Source organism: Anomaloglossus baeobatrachus, chromosome 2 (assembly GCF_048569485.1).
Source record: "Anomaloglossus baeobatrachus isolate aAnoBae1 chromosome 2, aAnoBae1.hap1, whole genome shotgun sequence".
NCBI lineage: Eukaryota > Metazoa > Chordata > Amphibia > Anura > Aromobatidae > Anomaloglossus > Anomaloglossus baeobatrachus.
In genome coordinates, this window is record NC_134354.1 from 727,238,290 (window position 1) to 727,248,581 (window position 10,292).

Sequence of the window (10,292 nt, forward strand, 5' to 3'; positions counted from 1 at the left end):
GGAGGAAGGACCAGCAGCAGGGAGGGAGGCTAGTGAGGCTTAAATGTCCTGCTTCACTATGGAAAGAAGCTGTTCTACCAGGGAAGGCTGTTCAGCCATAACAATCTTGTCTGTACATTGCTGGCCGAGTTTTTTGTCCCAGACCATAGGAAGTTTTTTTTAGCACAGACTATTTTTTTTTTTAAATTTTTTAATTTTTTTTCAGATTTCCTAGGGGCTGGTTTGTCCTCCTGGGAAAAAAAGACAGCAAAAGGAGCCATCAGTACCAGCCTGCATATCAGGCATAAGGGACCCACCCCCTCCTAGACTTACTGCGGCAGGGGGCACACTGGGCTCTGCAGATGCAGGGAAAAACATGACAGCAAAGCACAGCAGAATTCCTTACCGTGGTTCTGATTCCTTCAGGACAGCCTTCTACAGTGCCTACAAGTAGTATTCAACCCCCTGCAGATTTAGCAGGTTTACACATTCGGAATTAACTTGGCATTGTGACATTTGGACTGTAGATCAGCCTGGAAGTGTGAAATGCACTGCAGCAAAAAAAAAAAAAAAGGGAATTTTGTTTACTTACCGTAAATTTCTTTTCTTCTAGCTCCTATTGGGAGACCCAGACAATTGGGTGTATAGCTTCTGCCTCCGGAGGCCACACAAAGTATTACACTTTAAAAAGTGTAACCCCTCCCCTCTGCCTATACACCCTCCCGTGGACCACGGGCTCCTCAGTTTTGGTGCAAAAGCAGGAAGGAGAAAACTTATAAATTGGTCTAGGGTAAATTCAATCCGAAGGATGTTCGGAGAACTGAAGACCATGAACCAAAAGAACAATTCAACATGAACAACATGTGTACACAAAAGAACAACTAGCCCGAAGGGCACAGGGGCGGGTGCTGGGTCTCCCAATAGGAGCTAGAAGAAAAGGAATTTACGGTAAGTAAACAAAATTCCCTTTCTCTTTGTCGCTCCATTGGGAGACCCAGACAATTGGGACGTCCAAGAGCAGTCTCTGGGTGGGTAAAAGAATACCTCGATAAAAAAAGCCGAAAACGGCCCCCTCTTACAGGTGGGCAACCGCCGCCTGAAGGACTCGCCTACCTAGACTGGCGTCTGCCGAAGCATAGGTATGCACTTGATAGTGTTTCGTGAAAGTGTGCAGACTAGACCACGTAGCTGCCTGACACACCTGCTGAGCCGTAGCCCGGTGCCGCAATGCCCAGGACGCACCCACGGCTCTGGTAGAATGGGCTTTCAGCCCTGAAGGGAGCGGAAGCCCGGAAGAACGGTAGGCCTTGAGAATCGGTTCCTTGATCCACCGAGCCAAGGTTGACTTGGATGCCTGAGAGCCCTTACGCTGGCCAGCGACAAGGACAAAGAGCGTATCTGAACGGCGCAGGGGCGCCGTGCGAGACACGTAGAACCGGAGTGCTCTCACTAGATCCAATGAGTGCAAATCCTTTTCACACTGGTGAATTGGATTAGGGCAAAAGGAAGGCAAGGAGATATCCTGATTGAGATGAAAAGGGGATACCACCTTAGGGAGAAATTCCGGGACAGGACGCAGAACCACCTTATCCTGGTGAAAAACCAGGAAGGGGGCTTTGCATGACAGCGCTGCGAGCTCAGACACTCTCCGAAGTGATGTGACTGCCACTAGGAAGGCCACCTTCTGCAAAAGACGTGAGAGAGAGACATCCCTCAGCGGCTCGAAAGGTGGTTTTTGAAGAGCCGACAGAACCCTGTTAAGATCCCAGGGTTCCAGCGGACGTTTGTAAGGTGGGACCATGTGGCAAACCCCCTGCAGGAAAGTGCGGACCTGCGGAAGCCTGGCTAGACGTTTTTGAAAAAACACGGAGAGCGCCGATACTTGGCCCTTGAGAGAGCCGAGGGACAAACCCTTGTCCATTCCAGATTGAAGGAATGAAAGAAAAGTGGGTAAGGCAAACGGCCATGGAGGAAAACCGTTAACAGCGCACCATGATAGGAAGATTTGCCAAGACCTGTAATAGATCTTGGCGGACGTTGGCTTCCTGGCTTGTCTCATGGTGGCAATGACATCCTGAGATAACCCTGAAGACGCTAGGAGCCAGGACTCAATGGCCACACAGTCAGGTTGAGGGCCACAGAATTCAGATGGAAAAACGGGCCTTGTGACAGCAAGTCTGGGCGGTCTGGAAGTGCCCATGGTTGACCCACCGTGAGATGCCACAGATCCGGATACCACGACCGCCTCGGCCAGTCTGGAGCGACGAGAATGGCGCGACGGCAGTCGGACCTGATCTTGCGTAGTACTCTGGGCAGCATCGCCAGAGGGGGAAACACATAAGGCAGTCGAAACTGCGACCAATCCTGGACTAACGCGTCCGCCACCAGAGCTCTGTGATCCTGAGACCGTGCCATGAAGGCCGGGACCTTGTTGTTGTGCCGTGACGCCATGAGATCGACGTCCGGCGTTCCCCAGCGGCGACAGATCTCTCGAAACACGTCTGGGTGCAGAGACCATTGCCCCCGTGTCCATGCCCCGACGACTGAGAAAATCTGCTTCCCAGTTTTCTACGCCCGGGATGTGAACTGTGGAGATGGTGGAGCCTGTGGCTTCCACCCACTGCAGAATCCGTCGGACTTCCTGGAAGGCTTGACGACTGCGAGTGCTGCCTTGGTGGTTGATGTAGGCGACGGCAGTGGCGTTGTCCGACTGGATACGGATCTGCCTGCCCTCCAGCCACCGATAGAAAGCCAATAGGGCTAGATATACTGCCCTTATCTCCAGGATATTGATCTGAAGGGACGATTCTATCGGAGTCCAGGTTCCTTGAGCCCTGTGGTGGAGAAAAACCGCTCCCCAACCTGACAGGCTTGCGTCCGTGGTGACCACAGCCCAGGTTGGGGGTAGGAAGGATTTTCCCCGCGACAGAGATGTGGGTAGGAGCCACCACTGAAGTGATGTTTTGGTTGCAAGGGAAAGAGAGACGTTCTTGTCGAGGGAAGCCGCACTCTTGTCCCATTTGCGGAAAATGTCCCATTGGAGTGGCCGTAGATGGAATTGCGCGAACGGCACTGCCTCTATAGCTGCCACCATATTCCCCAGGAAGTGCATGAGGCGCCTTAAGGGGTGTGACTGACTCCGAAGAAGTGATTGCACCCCTGCCTGCAGAGAAAGCTGTTTGTCGCTCGGTAGCTTGACTAACGCTTGCTGGGTATGAAACTCCATCCCGAGGTAAGTCAGTGATTGGGTCGGTGTCAACTTGGATTTCGGGAAGTTGATGATCCACCCGAACTGCTGGAGAGTCGCCAGAGCGACGGTAAGGCTTTGTTGACACGCCACCCGAGAAGGGGCCCTGACTAGGAGATCGTCCAAGTAGGGGATCACCGAGTGGCCCTGAGAGTGCAGGACCGCCACGACGGAAGCCATGACTTTGGTGAAAACCCGTGGGGCTGTCGCCAGGCCGAAAGGCAATGCCACGAACTGAAGGTGTTCGTCCCCGATGGAGAAACGCAGGAAACGTTGATGTTCGGGTGCGATCGGTACATGGAGATAAGCATCCTTGATATCGATCGATGCTAGGAAGTCTCCTTGTGACATCGAGGCGATGACCGAGCGGAGAGATTCCATCCGAAACCGTTTGGTTCTCACATGTCTGTTGAGTAGCTTGAGGTCCAGAACGGGACGGAATGACCCGTCCTTTTTTGGCACCACGAACAAGTTGGAGTGAAATCCGCGACCACGTTCCTGAAGGGGAACGGGGATCACAACTCCTATCTTTAGAGTGTCCACTGCCTGAAAAAGTGCGTCGGCCTGAGCGGGGGGCGGAGAGGTTCTGAAGAAACGAACCGCGGGACGAGAGCTGAACTCTATCCTGTAACCATGAGACAGAATGTCTCTCACCCATCGGTCTTGAACATGTGGCCACCAGGCGTCGCCAAAGCGGGAGAGTCTGCCACCGACCGAGGATGCGGCTAGGGGAGGCCGAGAGTCATGAGGAGGCCGTCTTGGAGGCAGTGCCTCCTGCGGCCTTTTGGGGGCGTGACTTGGACCGCCACGCATAGGAGTTCCTCTGGCCTTTCTCCGGCCTGTTGGACGAAGAGGATTGGGGCTTGGCGGAGGGACGAAAGGACCGAAACCTCGATTGGATTTTTCTCTGCTGAGGTCTTTTAGGTTTGGACTGGGGTAAGGAGGAGTCCTTTCCCTTGGATTCCTTAATAATCTCATCCAATCGTTCGCCAAACAAACGGTCGCCAGAAAAAGGCAAACCAGTTAAGAACCTCTTGGAAGCAGAGTCTGCTTTCCATTCGCGCAGCCACATGGCCCTGCGGACTGCCACGGAGTTAGCAGATGCTACAGCCGTACGGCTAGTGGAGTCCAGGACGGCGTTCATGGCGTAGGACGAAAAGGCTGATGCCTGAGAGGTCAAAGACGAAACATGCGGAGCAGAATTCCGTGTGACAGCATTAATCTCAGTCAGACAAGCCGAGATTGCTTGGAGAGCCCACACGGCTGCAAAGGCTGGGGCGAAAGACGAGCCCGTGGCCTAATAAATAGACTTCACCAAGAGCTCTGTCTGTCAGTGGCATCCTTCAGGGATGAGCCATCTGCAACAGACACAACGGACCTAGCAGCCAATCTGGAGACTGGAGGATCCACCTTGGGAGAGTGAGCCCAACCCTTAACGACTTCAGATGGAAAGGGGTAACGCGTGTCAGTGTGACGTTTAGCAAAGCGCTTGTCCGGGACGGCTCTGGGCTTTTGGACATCATCCCTGAAGTTAGAGTGATCAAAAAACATATTGCGCGTACGTTTGGGGAACCGAAACTGGTGTTTCTCCTGCTGAGACGCCGACTCCTCTACAGGAGGAGGCGGAGGTGAGAGATCCAACACCTGGTTGATGGACGAGATAAGATCATTTACTAATGCGTCCCCCTCAGGTGTATCAAGGTTAAGGGCGAAGTCAGGGTCAGAGCCCTGAGCTCCCACGTCCGCCTCGTCTTCCTGAGAGTCCTCAAGCTGGGATCCCGAGCAGCGTGAGGAAGTCGGGGAAGAGTCCCAGCGAGACCGCTTAGCCGCCTGAGACCTAGGGGCCAACCTGGGAGCGCGCTGCGGCGCGGACCGAGAGGGGCCTGGAGGAGACAAGCTAACAGGGGCCGGGGCCTGTGGAAGGTCCGGTCTGGACTGCAATGCCTCAAGGAGTTTAGAAGACCATTTGTCCATAGACAGTGCAATGGATTGGGAAAGTGACTGAGAGAGTTTCTCAGCAAAAGAGGCCAACACCGGTGACTCTGTCCCTGCAGCCTGCTCAGGGGGAGCAGGGGGATCTACATGAGCTGAGGGGCCCACCAGTGCCCGAGGCTCCGGCTGAGCAAGCGAGGCAGGAGTCGAGCATTGCTCACAGGGAGGGTAGGTGGAACCTGCAGGTAACATAGCCCCACAAGAGGTAAAGGCCGCGAAAAAACCCTGTGCCTTAGTAGCTTTGCTCCTTGTGGATGACATGCTGTTGTCTCCTAGGAGAGTGACCACTGAGGGTATATGGGAAAAGGGTATACAGCCTGACCGAACAGATATATATATCTATTATATATCCATGTATCTATTCCGGCACGGCACCCTAGGGGGACCAGCACCGGGTGACCGGTGTGGCTTACCGACCGCTAACGAGCGGGGTGTGTCCTCCAGATTCCCTGTCGTGGATCCCCCGGAGCTGAAGAGCTGCTTCACTGAGAAGCATCCACCGGCAGAATGCCAGAAAATGGCCGCCGGAGCTCTCAGGGGAGGAGTGGGGCCGAGGGCGGCGCCAGCAAAGAGCGGGAATCTGGGGTCCCCACAGTGGTCAGTGAGGGGGGAGGAAGACATGCAGGATGCTCCAGCCCTCACATCCGACGTCATGTCGGTAATCCCGCCCTTACCCCTGACAGGCAGGCCCGGGGGCGGGATTTTCGCGACTAGGCCGCGGTGAAGCCGGGGACTAAATTTGAGGCCGCGCCCGACAAGCAGCCACGGTCGGCGCGGAAGTCCACCGGCCTCCTCAATTTCACAACTACCGCGGCTTCCGGGAAGAAGGTGCGCTCCCTGCACAGTCCCCTATGGGGACACAGTACCTTTAAGTTGCAGGGCCCGGTCCCTGAGGTTGAAGAGGCTCCGGTCCGGCAGGTTCCACCAGGTGCTGCAGATGGAGCACGGTCCCAGCAAATGGATGACCGCTCTGGATCCCACTTCTCCCAGAGCCGCATAAGGGATGGTGAAGGAGACGGCATGTGGCTCCAGCCTCTGTACCCGCAATGGGTACCTCAACCTTAACAACACCGCCGACATAGTGGGGTGAGAAGGGAACATGCCGGGGGCCCCGTGGGGGGCCCTCTTTTCTTCCAACCGACATAACTAAGTATGAGAATGCATGAGTGGATGTGTGCCTCCTTCCACACAAAGCATAAAACTGAGGAGCCCGTGGTCCACGGGAGGGTGTATAGGCAGAGGGGAGGGGTTACACTTTTTAAAGTGTAATACTTTGTGTGGCCTCCGGAGGCAGAAGCTATACACCCAATTGTCTGGGTCTCCCAATGGAGCGACAAAGAAAGAATGTTATTTCTTTATTATTTTTTTTTTTTTTTAAATGGTGAAAAGTTTATTCAGAGGGTCATTTATTATTCAACCCCTCAAACCACCAGAATTCTGTTTGGTTCCCCTAAAGTATTAAGAAGTATTTCAGGCACAAAGAACAATGAGCTTCACATGTTTGGATTAATTATCTCTTTTTCCAGCCTTTTCTGACTAATTAAGACCCTCCCCAAACTTGTGAACAGCACTCATACTTGGTCAACATGGGAAAGACAAAGGAGCATTCCAAGGCCATCAGAGACAAGATCGTGGAGGGTCACAAGGCTGGCAAGGGGTACAAAACCCTTTCCAAGGAGTTGGGCCTACCTGTCTCCACTGTTGGGAGCATCATCCGGAAGTGGAAGGCTTATGGAACTACTGTTAGCCTTCCACGGCCTGGACAGCCTTTGAAAGTTTCCACCCGTGCCGAGGCCAGGCTTGTCCGAAGAGTCAAGGCTAACCCAAGGACAACAAGGAAGGAGCTCCGGGAAGATCTCATGGCAGTGGGGACATTGGTTTCAGTCAATACCATAAGTAACGTACTCCACCGCAATGGTCTCCGTTCCAGACGAGCCCGTAAGGTACCTTTACTTTCAAAGCGTCATGTCAAGGCTCGTCTACAGTTTGCTCATGATCACTTGGAGGACTCGGAGACAGACTGGTTCAAGGTTCTCTGGTCTGATGAGACCAAGATCGAGATCTTTGGTGCCAACCACACACGTGATGTTTGGAGACTGGATGGCACTGCATACGACCCCAAGAATACCATCCCTACAGTCAAGCATGGTGGTGGCAGCATCATGCTGTGGGGCTGTTTCTCAGCCAAGGGGCCTGGCCATCTGGTCCGCATCCATGGGAAGATGGATAGCACGGTCTACCTGGAGATTTTGGCCAAGAACCTCCGCTCCTCCATCAAGGATCTTAAGATGGGTCGTCATTTCATCTTCCAACAAGACAACGACCCAAAGCACACAGCCAAGAAAACCAAGGCCTGGTTCAAGAGGGAAAAAATCAAGGTGTTGCAGTGGCCTAGTCAGTCTCCTGACCTTAACCCAATTGAAAACTTGTGGAAGGAGCTCAAGATTAAAGTCCACATGAGACACCCAAAGACCCTAGATAACTTGGAGAAGATCTGCATGGAGGAGTGGGCCAAGATAACTCCAGAGACCTGTGCCGGCCTGATCAGGTCTTGTAAAAGACGATTATTAGCTGTAATTGCAAACAAGGGTTATTCCACAAAATATTAAACCTAGGGGTTGAATAATAATTGACCACCACTTTTATGTTGAAAATGTATTAAAATTTAACTGAGCAACATAACTTGTTGGTTTGTAAGATTTATGCATCTGTTAATAAATCCTGCTCTTGTTTGAAGTTTAAGGAAGAGGTACTCCAAAATACCATAGCAAAATAATGGGTAGGTCCAGATTTTTCTGGAATCATACCCAATAGGCACAAACTCATTAGCATATCAGAGAGAGGAGGACAAGAGTTTTTAGGTGCAAAAAAATTGAACAAATTTTATTAGACATAGTGGGGATACACATCCAAATGGTCATTAAAACAGGTTAAAATTTAGTGACGGGTCACCCCCGCATTTAACATAAGCTGAGGTGTACACATATAAGGCATATGGGTAGAGCAAACTCAATAGTGCAAAGAAAACATGTGGGTATAGTCAACCTGCTGTGTGTCTCAAAGCCATACTGCCAGACATATCCTGCTGCAGTGCTAGACACAGCTCTTAATGTATATCAGACCCCACCAAATACGCCTCCTCCCTGATGAAGATTGCCATATATCAATATCGAAACGTACGTAGGTCTTCCTGAGGCTCTATTCCTGACGGAGCTCCCCTCCCCACCTGGCTGATTGATACAGGGTGTCACTGGTATCGGTACTTGTTTGTGCAGAGTCCTTGGTGGGGTCTGATATACATTAAGAGCCGTGTCTAGCACTGCAGCAAGATATGTCTGGCAGTATGGCTTTGAGACACACAGCAGGTTGACTATACCCACATGTTTTCTTTGCACTATTGAGTTTGCTCTACCCATATGCCTTATACAGTCAGGGCCAGAACTATTTGGACAGTGACACAAGTTTTGTTATTTTAGCTGTTTACAAAAACATGTTCAGAAATACAATTATATATATAATATGGGCTGAAAGTGCACACTCCCAGCAGCAATATGAGAGTTTTCACATCCAAATCGGAGAAAGGGTTTAGGAATCATAGCTCTGTAATGCATAGCCTCCTCTTTTTCAAGGGACCAAAAGTAATTGGACAAGGGACTCTAAGGGCTGCAATTAACTCTGAAGGCATCTCCCTCGTTAACCTGTAATCAATGAAGTAGTTAAAAGGTCTGGGGTTGATTACAGGTGTGTGGTTTTGCATTTGGAAGCTGTTGCTGTGAAAAGACAACATGCGGTCTAAGGAACTCTCAATTGAGGTGAAGCAGAACATCCTGAGGCTGAAAAAAAAAGAAAAAATCCATCAGAGAGATAGCAGACATGCTTGGAGTAGCAAAATCAACAGTCAGGTACATTCTGAGAAAAAAGGAATTGACTGGTGAGCTTGGGAACTCAAAAAGGCCTGGGCGTCCACGGATGACAACAGTGGTGGATGATCGCCGCATACTTTCTTTGGTGAAGAAGAACCCGTTCACAACATCAACGGAAGTCCAGAGCACTCTCAGTGAAGTAGGTGTATCTGTCTCTAAGTCAACAGTAAAGGGAAGACTCCATGAAAGTAAATACAAAGGGTTCACATCTAGATGCAAACCATTCATCAATTCCAAAAATAGACAGGCCAGAGTTAAATTTGCTGAAAAACACCTCATGAAGCCAGCTCAGTTCTGGAAAAGTATTCTATGGACAGATGAGACAAAGATCAACCTGTACCAGAATGATGGGAAGAAAAAAGTTTGCAGAAGAAAGGGAACGGCACATGATCCAAGGCACACCACATCCTCTGTAAAACATGGTGGAGGCAACGTGATGGCATGGGCATGCATGGCTTTCAATGGCACTGGGTCACTTGTGTTTATTGATGACATAACAGCAGACAAGAGTAGCCGGATGAATTCTGAAGTGTACCGGGATATACTTTCAGCCCAGATTCAGCCAAATGCCGCAAAGTTGATCGGACGGCGCTTCATAGTACAGATGGACAATGACCCCAAGCATACAGCCAAAGCTACCCAGGAGTTCAGGAGTGCAAAAAAGTGGAACATTCTGCAATGGCCAAGTCAATCACCAGATCTTAACCCAATTGAGCATGCATTTCACTTGCTCAAATCCAGACTTAAGACGGAAAGACCCACAAACAAGCAAGACCTGAAGGCTGCGGCTGTAAAGGTCTGGCAAAGCATTAAGAAGGAGGAAACCCAGCGTTTGGTGATGTCCATGGGTTCCAGACTTAAGGCAGTGATTGCCTCCAAAGGATTCGCAACAAAAATATTGAAAAAAAAATATTTTGTTTGGGTTTGGTTTATTTGTCCAATTACTTTTGACCTCCTAAAATGTGGAGTGTTTGTAAAGAAATGTGTACAATTCCTACAATTTCTATCAGATATTTTTGTTCAAACCTTCAAATTAAATGTTACAATCTGCACTTGAATTCTGTTGTAGAGGTTTCATTTCAAATCCAATGTGGTGGCATGCAGAGCCCAACTCGCGAAAATTGTGTCACTGTCCAAATATTTCTGGACCT